Raw genomic sequence first — 19,362 nt, 5'->3', positions numbered from 1 at the left:
ATATATACATGTACCTGTCAGAATTCAGGGAAAAAGTGGCCATAAAAACTCAATCTTCTGACAATGAACTTCCAGATTCTTCTTTTTCTAGTATTTTCCTGTAAGAAATAAACTCTATATAACCCTTTATAACTAATTTAAAAATTATGGTTCAAATGGGATGCTTGTATTTAAATACTTGATTGTGCACATGCACAAAAAAATCTGTAAAACAATTAACTGTGGGTTTCAACAAAATTACAGCAAAGGTAGCTGTGTGAACATGCATATAACTCACACCTGTACAGATAAAGGAGGAGTTTTAGTTCACATGGGAGGGGGAGGGGGGAGGGGAGGGGGGGAGAGTTTGGAGGGGGGGTAAGGGTTCATTTGGTATAGCCTGGTTTATTCTCAGCTATGATGAAAAGCTTTGAATCTAGCACAACTAAATCTTTCTCTATTCACAACTCTGTTTACATAAAATTTGGATGTTCTAGTTTAACACTGCTTACACACTACAGTTATAGAGTATCTGGATTCACAGCATCTGGCTATAGTGTGTGAGATACAAGCTAACATTATACATCACAACAGAGGAAAAAGATTTCCTAAGTTCATAACAACTCATTTCAGTTTCATTTTCTTCTCTAGATGAGAAAAATTTCCAAAAAATAAAAAGACATATTGAGCCAGTTGTACAATTACCAGACTACATGGTTGACTACAATACTGATATTATAAACGTACATCCAGTGATAATAGCGACAGTGATAAAAGCACCATATATACACTCATGATTCCATCATATATGTACACTTATTCATGCTACAATATAGAGATTATGTAGACAAGACCGAACAGCAACTGCATATTCCAGTTTAGCTAGTTCACATGATATCTCAATCAAAGCACATTTTGACAGAATAAAAGGAGGTTGTGCCAATTAACTACATTCCTATCATGATCTCGAAATAAAATAACCAAGAGAAGTTAATTTGAATAGTTTACATACATAAATACAGAAATAGGATTAAGGTTAAAATTTTCTTAAGTTTGATATAACATGTTTAGCGTAAGAACAGAATACTCCAGAAATTTTATTTCTTGATAAGATTATTATAAGCACCACATAATCCTTTTGCATTTGGCAACGGGCAGAAACCTCATTAGAATAAAGTCCACAGTCATAAATAAAATAAGTTCAGACTAAACAAGCAAGTGACTTTTTTTTACTCTTAACTTGGATTTTGAATGAATAAAACATGTTTATACTGAACTAATGTTTTATTTAATTACACATGGCATTCCCAGACACCACACAAGGTTATCATTATCTGGCATTATTTTTTCTGGGTACGGCATACATTTTTTGAACACAAAATTGGCAGAGGTATCAGTGTATGTTCCAAATCGATCGATCAGCAACATTAGACATGTCAGAATCAGATGCCTAATACATGTCAAATGTCTAGACCATTCAGTCTATAGGCCTCCCAAATAATCCTAGTCCCGACAATGACATGCAAAAATTACATGCACAAATATGACACAAATGGCACACCTAATTCCTTTATTTCCATGCCTAACACCAAGGCCTACAGCACCAAATGGAAATTCAATGTTCAGTTCAATCAAATCAATGAATGTTTGCAGACCAACATATTCTTTCTTTCTTTTCCATTATCCATTCAAATCAACCACATTCAGCAATAATCCCAACTCGCTTGTCATGCCAAATAAAACATCAACTGCGAGAAGCAACTTTTCATTGGATCTGACAATTCAATAAATTAAACCCATTAGCACTTGGATTACTTTGATGCGACAATCTGGCGAAGCAATTTCAGTGCGCTCTGACCTTTACACAAATATCAAGTCATATACATACAGGTTCAGATACAATGAATTCTAAGCTATAGCTCAACACAGCAACTGATTACTGGACACACAGGTGTGCTGCAAGATAGAGATCAATAAAGTCCAATTAAAGGAGAGTCTAGTACCCGAGTCTGCCAAGACAGATGGGCATCAAGACAGGAGTGGATCAATACAATATAGGTAAATCAATAAATAGAACATGTCAGTCTGACCATCTCATGTCAATCACAATAATAAATGCCAATAAAGAAAATATCAAACATATGGGCATATTCATTCAGAAGTAAGACAATTCACGAGTGGAAATGGTAACACTAATTATATCAACAAGACCGTCAAAATTAGAAGGGCTTTTCAAAACTGTACAAGTGACAGACAGGTCACAACAATTATCAGCTTACATTGGCACAGAAATACAATTGTACGCAGCACTACACGCATGAAGGATAAATTTTCTGCTTCATTGTAACAACCCATTTCTGTTACACAGGAATGTTCACACACCTTGATTCCCTTCTGATAAAGTGTAAACAAACCAGTTTGCATACTTGAACCACACAGGACATTGGTTGTGCCATGTCATTGAAAGAGCTCAGCGATCATTTCAAGTGACATATGATATCCAGTATGGTGGAACAAATCCCCCCCTTGTCTTGACAAGTCCTATAGATTCAAATTTGAATGACTATCCCATCTGACACTCAATACTGCTGCCACTGAGGACCTGTTGGATTACATTGCTTCAATGCCATAACTAGACTGAAGATGTATATTACAAACCATTTCACATGCTTGCATTTTCAGCATTGAATAATGCTGTGTGTATGTATGCTTGGGTTGTACATTGTATTTAACAATTTTCAGTTTCAGTCATATGACAAGAAGAAGTAACTAGGTGTGGGCACATTTATTGTGTTTGGCATTGGGAGTTCATGTCATCAAAGTGCGGCAGCCATTGAAGTATTTGCTGAAGACACCAGACATGATACCACTTCCACTAATACTATACTGTCACGTATAACTGTGCCCGACAAGTACCATTATGTACATGTAAGTTTTTGGTATGAACCGACATGGGTTTGATCCCAAAACTTTATATTTCATAATTAAGAATTATACTAAATGCAGACTTTTGTTGACAAAACATCCACGTTGTTTATTTCATTTATTTGTTTGATTGGTGTTTTACAAAATACTCAAGAATATTTCACTTATATGACGACCGCTGGCACTGCAGTCAGAGGACAAAGCCCAGAGAAATCTGCAACCATCTGGAGGTTGCTGGCAGGCCATCCCACATATGGTAGGAGAGGAAGCCAGCATGAGCTGGACTTAAACTTATGGTGAATGCATTGGTGAGAGGCTCATGGGTCATTGCACCGTGCTGGCTTGCTATTAAACAACCTCGGCCAAGGATGTCCCACACCAACCAACTTTAAGGCAATGTTGTGATAAATGCATTTCATCATTGCTCAAGAAAACCTTGTCATAAGCATATTTTACAACAATGAATGCCTTATTTTAATTTTATAGCAGAAAAAATCCTTACGATTTAAACTTTTTGTAACTGCGCCAATGTCTAACCACGTAGTGATATCACATATACAGTTCAAGTGAAGCGTCATCAGTAAGTGACAATTTATTTACATAACAACTTTTTTATACCACAGACACGTCAAAAGTTTATAAAGTATATTGTCCAATAGATTAATAATTATAAAAACAATATTACATTTTACAACAGACAGAATTACGGTCTAAAAGTAGACAAATTTCATGTGTGCTGAGTACACACCATGCAACTTTCAAAAAACAACTGACAGTTTTATAACTTAATAAAGGTTGAACAAGTGAAACAGTCTACAAAACTGTAACAGTTACTTGGAATTTAGGCATCAGCTAGTGTTCTTGTGAAGATTCGGATGACAATTCAATAACACAAACACGTCCTCGTTTGGGTGCTTCATGAACATGCGCGTGAAAGACACCACCCGATATGGGATCGCTAACACTGCTTAGCCTTTGTGGCAACAGCTCCATGTTGTAATCAATGTCATGGATTTCCACACTGATTCGATTATCTCATCACATTTATAACTCTGGCGCGTCTTTTTTTGTCAATTTGTAAGATATCACCTGGTTGAAAGTCGGTCATGTTGACATCTGCAGATCACAAGAAAAAAGCTGTAAAGTGTCTGTACAGCCAAGTTGTAACTTTTGATTGGTCAATTTGATGAATGAAAAGATACATGGACCAATCAAAATGTCGGAAATTATATTACACGTGGTGCATATCAAAACGATTTGTCATGCTTTTATAACCCGGAAAAATGAACATTTATGGGATAAAATTCTGAATCCACAAAAGATCAGGAAATGCTTCATTTACTGAAATGGATCCACAAGTGCTTTTCTGCTGGCTATTGTAAATGATTAGATCGACTGGGACATGGACAAGCAGGGGTTAATTATCACATCACAGAGTGAACACTGAAAGTGTTAATGCTCTACATGCAGCTAACACTTACATGTATTACAGCAATATATCATTAAACAAGTCATTTACTCCTATTAAACACTTACACTAATGGCTTGTGGTGCTCATATGGTTGGCTTAGCACTAAACAGTGTCTCAACTCACACCAACTGAACAGACCTCACGTTTATGGATCAACCATGCATTTCTGGCTGGAAAAGTTCAGATTCAAATGCCATGAGAGCTATACAATATCTGCCATTAATAAATTAATGACAATAATAATCTTCAACAGGTTGTTTCATCTCAGTGCCTCAAGTAATTTTACCGAGGGTATTTATTTTCTTGAACCATTTCTGTTCCACTGATTTAGCTGAATAGCGTATTAGCATTATGGCATTTAGTCAATCTAGTTTTACTCATTATAGGTCCCATTTTGTTATCAAACCAGTAAATGGGATTTCCAAATAAACAAACTAAAGTAAACTAAAATAATCAGCATACATAGGAATGTTGGTGAGGAAATTATACAGAACATCAGCCTTTAAAAAAAAGTCACTGTAGTATAAACACAGATGCATTCGTCACTCTAAAACATCCATCATATCTTCATATACATGACACGTGATTTCTAATATACATATAACCATTTACTCTGAAACAGCCGGGGCCTGTTTTACGAAGCAGTTGCAAATTACATCTGGCATATATTCCATGGCAACAGATACGTCAAGAGATATGTCACCACGGTAAATGCGCTTGGTGTATTGGTGCGACTACTTTATAAAACAGGCCCCTGGTGTAAAGTTGAAGAGGATCATAAAAAGGTTATAATTAAACATTGTAAATGTACAACCTTTGTATTGATTGTATTATCAATTTCAATAATGCACATGTATTACCTTAAATTTTAATATTCACGATTTCATATTGTGGGTGGGTAAATCACAAACCAGGTATAATTCCACCTACTTGTCACAACCTTTAAGTATAATATATCTGACAACATTTTCCTGTTCCACATAGTTTCCAGGTGTTTAAATTATACAAATATTAAATCAATGTTCAATATCTAACAAGACGATCATGAACAAGGATTAAATCAGACATTATATATGTTGAGTATAAGAATCATAGTTATAATCATCACCTGTTCATTTCCTGCATGCCCACAGAAATGGATTCTGCGCAGGCCTTCTTGATTTAACACAAATGAATTAATACTGGGAAAGGCCAATTTTATCCCTCAATCCTTCTTAGACAGCAAATTCAATCACCATAAAGTCATTTCTCAGCATTTTGCATTTCCCCCTGGTGTTTCTAATGGTTTGCTAAGGTGTTAGTTAATTGATGTCACAAAGCGGTGCTGTATTCAGGTGTGATAGCCACTTGTCAGATACAGGAAGTACTGACTGAAACACAAATTAACAGCCACAACGGAAGTAGGGTGTAATGATAAGGAATGTTGTGAAGTTCAAACAAAATGCTGTGCGGATCACATGAAGCTACAAGGGTTTAACAAAATGTTGTCAACACAGAATGAAATTTGTGAGAATGGAATAAATGTTGTAGAGATCACATGAAACTTTTAGGTTTAAATGTTCATGTACAAGGAGTTAAAAAAAAAAACAACTCCTCAATAAAGTTAAACTTTCATTAATTATATCACACATTCTCTCACATGTAAAAATTACATGACTAGGAAAACCTGAGCTCAACTAAATGCATGTCGGCTATACAATTTGTTTATTTACTTAGTGGACTGATGTTTACTGCTGTTCTCACAAATTTTCCACTTATAATACAGATAAACGAGGATGTCTGGTTTATGAGCTGAGGAAACTGACTGTAAAATGTAGACCTACGTATTTACAACGCTAAACGGGTAAAGTGGACAATTCCTGTGATTTCCATCAAAGTAAATAAATGTCAATCAAAGCCAAGCTCAAAGGATTACCGAGTTTATCAGTTTAAATGACTAATTAGCCAACACGTTATCTCTTCAATTGATCAGCATTTATTGGTTTAGATTATTGGTATTTCTCCACTGCCTCACAGATTCACAGTTAAACCATAATTGGGGCGTGTCCTTTCATTGTCGACATCTGTAATGTTGTAACTTGAAGCCTTTAGTTTTCAATCTAACCGACGTGTCAAAAATCACCATGCATGCACGTGACAACGTCCAAACTTTCTAGCCAATTACCCAATGAGCTGAACACCAAGAGCGAGGTCAATGACCAGCAGTTACCTTAAGGGGTAAAGGCTCTTGCAAGGCGTCATGAGGGCTATTTGTGCCTGTCAATTTGATTAGCCTATTACACTAATCCTGTCAGTGGTAAGCTAAGACTAGCATTATTATTCACGCCCTTCCCATTGATCCACAGCTTAATCGCCTGTACCATGATCCAGATGTCACGCTGTTACCACATCCATCTCACCCACAGCCATCCAGACATACAGTACATGACAGCTCTTCACAAAGATGCACCCTCATCAATCTGCAATAACTGTCACACTGCAGTCCACAATGACAATGAACAGCAACTCTAAGCTTTTGTTACAAACACATGTACAAATCTATTGATCTAAAATTAATAAACTCATTTTGCCCGAACGGTCAACAACCTCTGACATCTTAAATCCTCTCCCCAAATCTATCTGAAATTCCTACCCTCATATGACATATGTTCCCATACATACAGCCTGCATGTACTAATGCTTAAATGGAACAGACTTTTATCCTAGTTTTTAACCCTTTCGGTGCATGCATACAAAAATACACAATCAAAATTCTGACCTTTCTGTCATGAAAGCTTATCTACATTAATTGGACACATAACCTTTAATTGGTTGATATGCAGCCACTTCTACTGCTGAGGATCTGAGATCCAAAACTGAATTATGTTGAGCAAGCATATTAAATGTGCTGGAAACTTTCACCTTTACACATATATACATCATATATTTCAGGAAAAAGTTAATGAAAGGATATTGCTGTCTGTACAAATTAAATCTATGCATCTGGCAACTGATGATGACAAAATTTCAGAATAAAATCCATGTCATACATGTTTATAATGCCATATCTATAATAACTAATTTTCATAGAAATTTAAGAGGCAAACCCCAAGCATAAAACTGCAGTTACAGGTTTCCTAATTACACTTTGGATTACATGTATATTTCTTTGATGCACAAAGATAGAATGTAAAGTTGAATGTACGCATAAATGTTACATTTTAACCAGTATTAATATGCTAGATACATGTATGTAGCTATACCCTGATTAAGGTGACAAATTGTTACAAATCATTTAGCTCTTACAGGCACATCAGACTCTGGTACTGCATGACTGAGTATTTACTAATGCTGAACAGGCCTGTCTGAGATGACCACGCAAGATAACAACAGAACATGTGAAACAGATACTAGTCTAACTTATAGTCATACAGTATACAAGGCCAAAACATCCCGAATCAATTCAAAGTGAATGATGTCATGGTCACAGTGGTGAAGGTCATATATATTGTTGATATTTTCTGTTAGCTGATGGGGGTGACAGGAAAGTGGGGGAAGCTTAAAGCCTGTGTGTGTGTGTCTGGCATTAACCTTTGTATAAATAATACCTCCCTCCCACCTACCCTAACCCTCACTAGACACAGCTGCTACTCCCACAGTACTGCATGGGGAGAACAACAACTGCAACAGAAAATAAATCAATGACTGCTGATTGTGCTGGTTTGCCTGCACTTGTAATAGTCTGCAGACAGTACATATATACTGTCCACCAGAGCAGAGCATCATGGGACAGGTAAATACTGTATTTCAGCCCAAGTTTGACCTGTATAAACATGCACTTTCCGAAGCACATGAAAACCTTCAAACTTCATACAAAAACCCTGAAGTTGCTCTACATAAGGTAGATCAGAATCAAGCCAAAAGGGGCACTTAAAAGCTAAACTAGATTAAAAAAAAAAATCTGCCTCACAGACCTGGTATTTCTGATTTATATGGTTTGTTGTTTTTTTCTTTACGATACAGGATGCTCTGCTTTTGTAAATACAACTTGCTTATACACCTCTTCACATGAAAATTGGTAGTTTTGTAAGTAACAAAAAACAATGAGTGCAGATGAAATTTAGAAAATCCTTGTCCATGGCCGGAATTGAACCTGTACCTTGAACACTATGGAGTTGCACATCATCATCACCACTGAGCCAGGGTCTTCTCCATTCCTCACCCGTTTCGCATATGAAAAAGCAACTTCCAGTGCAATTTACATGTATGCACACTTTTAATTTGATTTTGGTGAAAAAACTACATTGGTTGAATTTGCCAATTTCAAAGCTTCACAAAAAGTATAATTTTATCAGACTACACAGAATAATGCCTTCAGAATATGCTTGAATAAACATCTTGGAAACATGTGAAAAGGTTGAAGAATTACAGTACACATACTTGCAATACTTTGTGTCTATACGCTACATTACACCATTTATGCAAACTTTTGCGAACTCGCAGATTCAGCTCATCCAGAATAATACAAGCATATTTTTTGTACCATTTCGACTTAAAACTATATACTCTAGTGCATGCAGATACATGTAAAATGTCGGGCTTTACAAAGATTGTTTGGCTCAGTTGTTTGACTCTGGAAGGGTTACAATGTTTTAACAGGGCCATAGATTACTTATCATCCCAAAGATATAATTTTTGTCAGTAGTAATTCACTTTCAACAAGTTATAGAAGATTTCTATTCAGAAATTCTCCTTTAAGCCAAAAGAATTTCAAACATCCTGGTTTTAAAGTAATGGTTCGCTAGACGGTATTACAAACCTACAATATCCCTTTTACATATACAGTGCCTAAGTGACTTGCTACATAATAACGTATGCCCTAACTACAGAGAGAAGGGTTCGCTATGACAAATAATAAGTCTTGAAATTATAACCTTCTTTGAGACCAATGATCATACAAGTTCAGTTAAAGCCCAAACATTTCGAAAGAATTCTTTAATTTAATTAATGCACTTCAAAACACCAATGTCATTGTAATGATATCATATAACAGCCCACTGCATGCACACAGTCTCACCTGTGACATACGTGTAACTGTTCACTATCTGCCCCACTCGTCCACATCTGGGACCTCCCACTGAATTCTCCCACCCACTCCTAACCCCCTGAAGGCAGCTCTCCTATAGTCCATTCATACCATTTCTTTTTATACCCTGTCTTTTTTTTTCTTTTCTCGTGAACTGGACAGAAGAATGGGAGCTAGATTTTGCCATTCATGCATGCATACTCATTACAGGTCACCAGGTGCACTAATTGTCCAGCCAGCATGTTTGTAGGACCAAGCCCATTCACACTTTGTCAAACACATTGCCTAAATACTTTCCCAACTTCGATCATATCAATGAACCATGCACCCCATGTATAGATTAAATCTTGGGATTGGTCACAAACTGGTCAAACAAACACTGTCCAATCAACAGTCAGACCTCCAAATTAGCCTTATTTTTCTGACAACAATAATTTACTAAAGTTAATTCTTACATGTATTAAACCTATCACTACAAATGCACACCACACTTAACAGGTAAAAACTTCTTGTCTTATTAAAATTAAAAATCAACCAAAAAGCCCTTTATGCCTTTTAAAAGTAGTGATAAATTATAGTTAGGATCTCATGTAATGGCATATCTGGCTTGTTAACACTCACATAAGAAATATTTATTATCATGTCAAATCAGGTAAATTCAGCTGAAATTGAAAAAAATGTTCACACCTGAGTTATACATGTTAAATAGTGTCTAGTGTTGATCAGAATTCTCTAGTCCATTAGGATTTCCTACACATAATATCTAAAATTCAGCCTAGTGTTTCTTGGAACAGGAGTGAGCTCTTGAACACTGCTAAATGAAAATTAGCACGCATAGATATATAAATTTTATCACAGCTTAAGGAGACAACACACACAATAAACTGTTGAAGATGCTACAATGTCCAATTATTAAAAAATGTCATTTTTAATAATTAAAGAGCTACTACGGTGTGAAGACATGTACATTTTAAAGACAGGGTTAAATGATAAGGAATGAGATAGTCTGAATTGCTTTTCTAAATTGTAAAAAACTGCGATGTATTAAAACCGCTATCACTAGTTTCGGAGGATAATACGGAAACAAAAGTTTTCTGTCGTTTCCAATTTTGCCCAGTCAGACATCATGCAAGAACACTTAGCTTCATCCATCGCTGACGTACATCATGTACAGCAACAAATGATGTCGTACATTCAAATGGCAATAACGTCATTCCTGCATAACTGCCTTACTCAACGTCATGTCTGCCTGACTCATCATCACATAAGGAATACCACCACATCAGATCAGGAAAATTATTACGGAAACTGCCGAAGATTTTGTTTTCAAGGATTCTTCACTTATACAAGTCAAATAGTGTTGTTCGTCAATAAATCTTTTATCACTGTGGTGTTAGCTTTGTTCCCTTGGGTATCCTTCATATCATTTTAATATTTCCGTCTAGCTTCTCTTAAGAACTATCAGTTTAAGCCTATTCAACTTCATTCTGTTCAACAGCTCTTACAGTCTGGTGTAAACACTCATGAAAATCAGACATAATATAAAAATAACATTAATTCTACATGTAAATAAACACTGTAAACAAGGAAATCTCTTGTGAAGTTGGCGTTGTGCCAGTTTAGAGGGATGTATATTCAAACGCAAAAGGCAACAGATGTTTGTTTGATCAGTTCTCCTAATAGATGTACATGTGTACATCATCTTCCCCAGCCCTAACATCTGTTATCTGATTTTCCTCCCACGTTTGTTTGTACATGCTTTATCGTTGATTACAGAACAGTTTTCCCCCTAATGTCATATTCCCACACATTATGCTATATTGAACAACACAACAAGCACAGCTGTAGAGTCATGCAGGCCAGTGTAGGCGGACAGTCAATATAAAGTGTCATGCTAGCCTATAGGACATGAACAATATTAAAACGCACTTAGTTTTTTACCTTTGTCAGTTAATATTTTCTGTCAACAAATATCAGCATCACATGTCCACATATAGCAGGATTAATTTCCAACAAGTTATTTATAATCATGAACTTGCAGACTTTAAGACAGGTGGCCACATTTAGGAACACGAGTAGCATACTGGTTGTGGGCACATTTAGAAGCACAAGTAGCATGATGATTGTGGGCACATTTAGGAGCACGAGTACTATACTGATTGTGGGCAAATTTAGGAGCACGAGTAGCATACTGATTGTTGGCACATTTAGAAGCACGAGTGGCATACTGATTGTGGGCACATTTAGGAGCACGAGTAGCATGCTGATTGTGGGCAGATTTAGAAGCACGAGTAGCATACTGATTGTTGGCACATTTAGAAGCACGAGTGGCATGCTGATTGTGGGCACATTTAGTAGCACGAGTAGCATGATGATTGTGGGCACATTTAGAAGCACAAGTAGCATACTGATTGTGGGCACATTTAGGAGCACGAGTAGCATGCTGATTGTGGGCACATTTAGGAGCACGAGTAGCATGCTCATTGTGGGCACATTAAGAAGCACAAGTAAAATACTGATTGTGGACAAATTTAGGAATACAAGTAGCACACTTCTTGTGAGCACATTTGAGAGACCAAATAGCATACTGATTATGGGCAGACTTAAGAGGGAAGTACATACTGGTTGTGGGCACATTTAGGAGTGTGAGTAGAATACTGATTATGGGCACATTTAGGAGCACAAATAGCATACTGATTGTGGGCACATTTAGGAGCGCAAGTTCCTCAATGGTTGTGGGCACATTAACAAGCGCAAGAAGCATACTGATTGTGGGCACATTTAGGAGCACAAGTAGCATGCTGATTGTGGGCACATTTAGGAGCGCGAGTTCCACAATGGTTGTGGGCACATTAACAAGCGCAAGAAGCATACTGATTGTGGGCACACTTTAGTAGGTGTGTAGGATACTGATTGTAGGAATATTTAGGAGAGCGAGTAGATTACTGGTTCTGGGCACCTTCAGGAGCGCGAGTAGCATACTGCTTGTGGGTACGTTTAAAAGCGCAAGAAGCATACTGCTTGTGGGCACATTTAGAAGCACAAGTAGCATTCTGTTTATGGGTACATTTTAGTGTGTGTGTAGCATACTGGTTGTGGGAACATTTAGGAGCAGGAGTATAAGACTTGACACATTTCAGTGAGTGAGTAACATACTGGATGTGTGGGCATATTTCGGTGGGTGAGTAGTACACTGATGGGTGGGCAGATTTCAGTGAGTGAGTAGCATACTGACTGGTGGGCACATTTGGGTAAGTGAGCAGCATACTGATGGCTGGGCAAATTTGGGTTGGTGAGAATCATACTAATAGGTGGACACATTTGGGTGGTGAGAAGCATACCAATGGGTGGACACATTTGGGTGGGTGAGTAGCATACGGATAGGTGGGCACATTTGGGTGGGTGAGCAGCATACTGATGGGTGGGCACATTTGGTTGGGTGAGGAGCATACTCATGGGTGGGCACATTTGGGTGGGTGAGCAGCATACTGATAGGTAGGCACACTTGGGTAGGTGAGAAGCATACTGATGAGTGGACATTAGTGTGGGTGAGAAACATACTGGTGTGTGGGCACATTTGGGTAGGTGAGAAGCATACTGATTGGTGAGCACCTGTGGGTGGGTGAGTAGCATACTAATAGGTGGGCCCATTTGGGTGGGTGAAAAGCATGCTGATGGGTGGGCACATTTGGGTGGGGTGAGGAGCATACTAACGGGTTTGAAACGATTCTGTGTATGCCATGCATACAAGCCAGTGGGCTGGCACATTTGGACAAGTAGTGAGAGGTTGACCAAATTAAATTGGGTGTAATTTCATTACAAAAATTATTCAGACACATGTCCATATAACATGTAAGCTGTAAAGATGTCTTACATGTATTTACACATACTCTACAAACGGACATATCATTAGAAAATGAAACAGTGTACAGCTTCAGGAAGTAACTTTGGAACAAACAAGGAAGTCGGGATAATTACTAACCAGGGTGGCTACATCCGCAGTGCTGCTGTCATGATCAACTAAACACTTTGACAACACATATATGAAATAACCAATCAAACATCAGCTTTTCTTTCATTTGCTTCATACACCAGCTCATCCTTAAACAAAGCAACTTAACACATTGTTTTCCTCAGTGCTGTTTATAATAGTGCTGGACTAAATATGACTCGGATATATACCTGTTCTTTTTAATTGATACAGTTATTCTGTTTTAGAAGCAGACACTGCTTTTTTTCATGAACACTGTAAATTTTAAACCCTTTTTTATAGCTACAACTCTCTTTTCAGTGGAATTTATGCATACAATTATTATTGTATAATTTGTGTCACCAAAGGTGCAACCTTCACCAAACTGTGCAAATTTCAAAAGCATGTTTCACAGTGGTGATTGAAAAGGTTCAAAACCATTAGGGTATTAAAGTATATTCCCAAATCACAGAAATTATAGGCATTAGCAAATTTGTCCTGAATTAAAAATCTGAAACGTGCCTTGTAGTACAATTAGTTATACAGTTTTCAAGGGAACAGGCATCAGAATATACCACATGGGGTTCATTAACTTTAAAGATTTCAGATTTAAAGGCTTTTCAAGGGCTTTTCATGGCTCAATTTTAAAACACATATTTTCCATGTCCCATACAAACCCTTTTGATAGGTTTGCTGTACATCTACATGTGTGTATACAAGTACAAAGAAAATCCAATCTGTTTAATCTTTCATGTAAATGAGCTAAAAAAGACAGGTATCTGATAGGGAAAAATAGAAGGAATCAATGGCACCTGAACCATCCTCTTCTGCCTTGTACACAGGGTTATGACAAAAGGGAGATAACTCCTGCTTTAAAGTTAAGGCACATGGAGATGCATAAATGAACAGCCGCATGCAGAGAGAAAGTATGAAAAACTGGAACTTGAAGCCATGAAAGAAATGTTGAAGACACTTGATACAAGTACACAGTGTCCTTAAACTTAGTTTTCTTACAAGAAGTGGATAAATGACTTTTATCAATTTCTTTCAGCTATTTATTTATTTACAATTTTTTTGTTTCTCTGTCGATTTGTTATTCTATTATTTACAAGACACAAACACATGTTGATAACCTTCAAAATGCATGTCTTTACAAAACATGAACAGCTGTACATGCCAGTCAGGACATACAGGCATACATCTTTCAGCTGATGGAAAATCTTCAGAATTTGATTCTCCTCCACAAAATATTGACATTGGGATAACAATGCAGCCCATCAAAGCGGGTTCGGAGTAACTAAACTATATCCTTCACAATGCCTGTGGTGCTGATATGAGAACACCCAGGTGTATAGCCCGTCCCAGCTCAAAGTGATTCCTTTGTTGCCATACTGAGTAAATACTGCAACACAACATAGCTTACTTTTCGATGTGGGTCGACATGACTGACATGCCCTGGAGATAGGTAAAGCACATGTATGAGGCTCATTCTGACACAAAATGCAGTCACCCTACGTCAATAATTTCCTACACTGCAAACTGATAACACCATGTTTTGCATTAAAACTTTTTGTACTACTTTATCTATTCTCATACATGCACCTTTCTCAGTAGGCTAATTACAAAGACAGTCTACAAAAGAAAAATGTAGACTCAAATAGAAATATTTGGGTCATACCACGCATGAATATGCTTAAGCATGTTCAAGAGTACTTAAGAATATTTCACTTATACGACGGCGGCCAGCATTATGGCGAGAGAAAACTGAGCAGAGCCTGGGGGAAACCCACGACCATCCACAGGTTTCTGCCAGAGAAGAGGAATATGTAAGTTACAACATACAACTACAAATAGATATTTACAATCAAGTCTACATTACACATATTTCTTGTTGAATCTGAAGGGATCTTAGGGATTACAAGTTCACATGTACTCCTGGTATAGTGATATGTATTCTAGCTGAAGACAACACATCACAGCTTCACATTAATGTTTAAAAAAGTCTATCATTTAGTATTTATTGAACTGTAGAGGAAATACCACAAAGAACCAGGTTTAACCCTGTTGGTGCAAATTTGAAATACAACTTCCCAAGGCCTTGTATTTAATTATTTCTTATTCGTTGAGGTAATGACTTGGAAATAACACTATTAGATTATACCCTAGTGTCGCAGGATACATTTGATGGCTATACCCTGTTCAGTCATGACATTCACACCTGAACACAGATCTTATACAACTAAGATTATCAAGATCGATCAACAGAAATCCAACAAGATCAAAGTCTGCACGCACGTGACCACCTGTAATCAGCTACCTGGGTTTCTAGAACAAACCTGACAACAGTATATATTGACATAAGTATGTGGTTCAAGCATGGGTTCAACCAGGGCATCAGGTAGCATGTAAAGTATCCATGCACATATTCGTATACATCAACCAAAGGGAAGTGATTTTATCACTAAGAAAGAGCAACTAGAAACATCTGATATGTGAACTTGCTCAATGGATTGTAAGCCAACAGAACTTTGAAAGACATATGAAATACCAATTATACTGAAAGTTTAACACCTCTCCACAGAAATTATACATTTGCATGCAGCTTAATTTATGAGACATTCTGATATCTCTTCAATGGCCAATGGTTTCATCCTACAGGTATGAATGAAACAACCAGAATTACAGCATTTCAAGAGCACAAACCTTTGCCGTTGCTACATGTACAAATTTCCCCACAACATGCTAGGCCCTCCTACTCAGCATGATGTCTGAATTCCGACAATACTCTGCTAGGCACAATTATACGGTCAAAAACAACAAAAAAAGAGAAGATGGCATTTGGCTGATAAGGGTGGTGTATTATCTACAAATAGTTCTGGCTCTGGAAGTGGGCTTGTGCTTGGTCCAAGCAGTGCAGAAAATTTCATCCATATTGGCACCAGGACTCTGTGGTCGTCAGGACTATGTGGTCAGGACTATGTGGTTGTCAGGACTATGTGGTCATCAGGACTATGTGGTCAAAATTCCCTGTCAGGACGGTGGTCAGGACTTTATGGTCAGGGCCTTGTGGTCAAGACTGCCAGACAGGACTCTGCTGTCATGATGCTGTCTCATGATTATGTCAGGGTGACATTCTACATCTTACATAACTCTGTGCACATATGATCCAGAACAACTCTACTTGAAAACACTGCCAAGGCTAATGTTCTCAGATTTTAGTTCACGTGACCTTGACTTTTTATACAAGTGTTTCTTTATTACTGCATATCTAGAGGCCTGCTAACAGGTGTTTTCATTCTCTAAAATAATGACTTTGATACATGATGCACTTTTGTAAATTTCTGTCTTGTCAATGTTTGTAATGCATCTAAACTTTTGTCTGACAATCTTATAAACCATGTCCTGCTTAGAAAGGTAATTACCTCTGTACTATTTACCTGTAACTACCAGCAGTGTTTGATGTCAATTTCAAAACACAAAGTATTTCATACATGCAAGTTTAATGTTGAAGATCTGACACTGGAATAACAACATGTACATTGCTAATCACCATTTTACTGTTCATCTTGCCCCTAAAATTCAAGATAAATCTTTGGCTTGGGGCATCTCCAGATGTGATCTCCACAAAAAGGCAGTCAGTGCAGTTTCATCAAACCAGACATATGTATTCAACACAGCATTATATTTACAAAACACCTCACTGTACAACACACATAAATTATAAACATGCTGACACCTGTCAGTAGTAGGGGCAAACACAATGTAGGTTTGCAACTTTAGACCAAGTGACTCCACAAAACTCTTCTATTTACTTTAAATATTCCCATTTTAAACACCTTAAATTTAATCATTTATGTATCTTATATGTTAACCATTATTTCAGAGATAATACTCAACGAGAACAGCATAACATGTACTTTGATATCTTGAATACAATAACCTTTTTATTGTTTTTGTGTGAGTACACGTAGGGTATTTTCTTGTTTGATTTGCGGATTAATGTCACTTTCATCATTATTCAGGTAATTTCACGAAAGAGTTTCAAATACAGCAGAGTGATCTTAACACATAACACATAATTATACAGCTACTTCCTGTGAAACCATGTCAGGTCTCTAGACTTTCAGTTTCACTGATCAGGAATTAAGCTACGGGCCAAGCATGGGAAGTATGTATACCAGGGAAGTATGTGTACCAAGAATGTCAAAGATCTAAAGTAATGTTTAGTGTGTTTTCCTTCAGAATTTAGCGAAATCGTAATGAATGACTAAGGATTTGATTTTAGCCAAAAACTACAATAATATGAAACAGTTTGTCCTGTTTCATAAAACTTGTCCTATGACTGGTTGCTTTGAATTTTGATTTGTCATTATTGATTTGCAACAATTCTTCTCAAGTGACAAGGAATGAATTAATGAAGCCTTTATTTAAGGAGGGTAGCTCTGTCAAATTGTACAATTTGCTCGCCACAGAGTCCCTCCATAACAATATGTGAAGTAGGAACAGTGAACGCAGTTCTATTTTCTAGAACATAAAACAGTCAATAATACATTGCTATGTATATAAGCTGAGACCTTTTAATATTAAATAAACTGATGTTAAACAACAAGAATTCATTCATTTAATAAATAAATAGACGTGTTCCAATTTGAAATAATTTTTCAAACAACATGACTTAAATGCAATAAGTGATGGCACTGTTTTGATTTGGCATTCTACTTTGTTCCAAGGATGACAGCCCACCACTGTATGTATGCACACGTATGTATGCTTAGACTAACTAAAGGATTATAGCGCCCGGATTTACCTACTTGTCCTAATTATAAAGATTATAATCTGTTTAAACAGTATGTTACAAGCAGGGCCCTGTCACAATAATGACTGTTAATCCGCCAAATTCAATAGATTTACTGCCCTAGCTGATCTCCAGCCGAACGCCCAGTCAGTTCGGCTCAGCTGGTGACGTCAAATGGCCGACCCAAGTCTACCTGACCTAAAAAAACCTGGGAATTAGTATCAAAATGATGTCATTTTCCAGACGGATGCTAGCTACATAGAAGCAAAACTCTATTTCAGTTTGGTAAATAGTATTTCTTCCGACTTGTGCTGTAAGTCCACACTTTCCTGTGGGTCAAAACATCTGGAAACAGGAAAAAAAAACTAACTCCAGGGTTCTTCGACGACCTGTTTTCACAACCATTTGCAGATCAGCAAACAATTTCATCCAGAAATTTGATATGCTTTCTGTCATTCTTGTAGCTTTTCTTAACACGGCTAAATAGCGAGGCTGGGACAGCTTGTAGAGGCTGGACTTGTTCGACGTAATTAGGTGTAGACAATCGAGTGTTGGCGGAAAAAATGCATAAATCCAGCATAAATTATCTAGCATAACTTATCTAGTGATTTTAAGAGCCATATTACTCAGTTTATTGTACCCTTTTCAATATTTTTTGCTCTCAATTTGACAATATATACAGAGGTATCTATGAATAAATAATAAATCTGGACACTAGTCCCTAATCATATGATGAGTCATTAGACATGTGTACATATAATGTGTCTTCTTGTGGCAGGGCGAGTCCATGCCGCCACTGAAGTATCCAGCAAAAGACACCAGACATGACATCCCACTCAGTTATATTATACTGACACCGGGTCAACCAGTCCTGTTTCCTTGTTCTAGCCTCTCAGTGCTGAGTGACAAGTAAGGCAGCAACAGGTACCATTTTCAAAGTCTTTGGTACGTATGTCCTGAACCAGGTTCAGGTCTCCTGACTCTGAGGTGGACACTCTAACCAACAGGCCACTGAAATGGTTCCCACCACGGTAAAACTGTTTTATAATATGTGCAGTTAGTGTTGTACTTGTCAATCTGAAAGTTGTTAACAGTGGATCTGAGAAACATATCATATACTAACAAACAATTCTTTTAGATACAGTGCTGACTTATCA

General features: G+C 37.2%; 1 protein-coding gene across 1 annotated transcript in view; it reads right to left on the bottom strand.

Moving 5' to 3' along the window:
* Positions 1-19,362, bottom strand: part of LOC135474865 (nucleolar complex protein 2 homolog) — a 107,486-nt gene that overhangs the window by 75,647 nt on the left and 12,477 nt on the right. The gene's annotated exons all lie outside the window — the stretch shown is intronic.

This window comes from Liolophura sinensis, chromosome 9 (genome assembly GCF_032854445.1).
Source record: "Liolophura sinensis isolate JHLJ2023 chromosome 9, CUHK_Ljap_v2, whole genome shotgun sequence".
NCBI classification, from domain to species: domain Eukaryota; kingdom Metazoa; phylum Mollusca; class Polyplacophora; order Chitonida; family Chitonidae; genus Liolophura; species Liolophura sinensis.
This window is presented reverse-complemented; position numbering and strand designations above follow the sequence as displayed.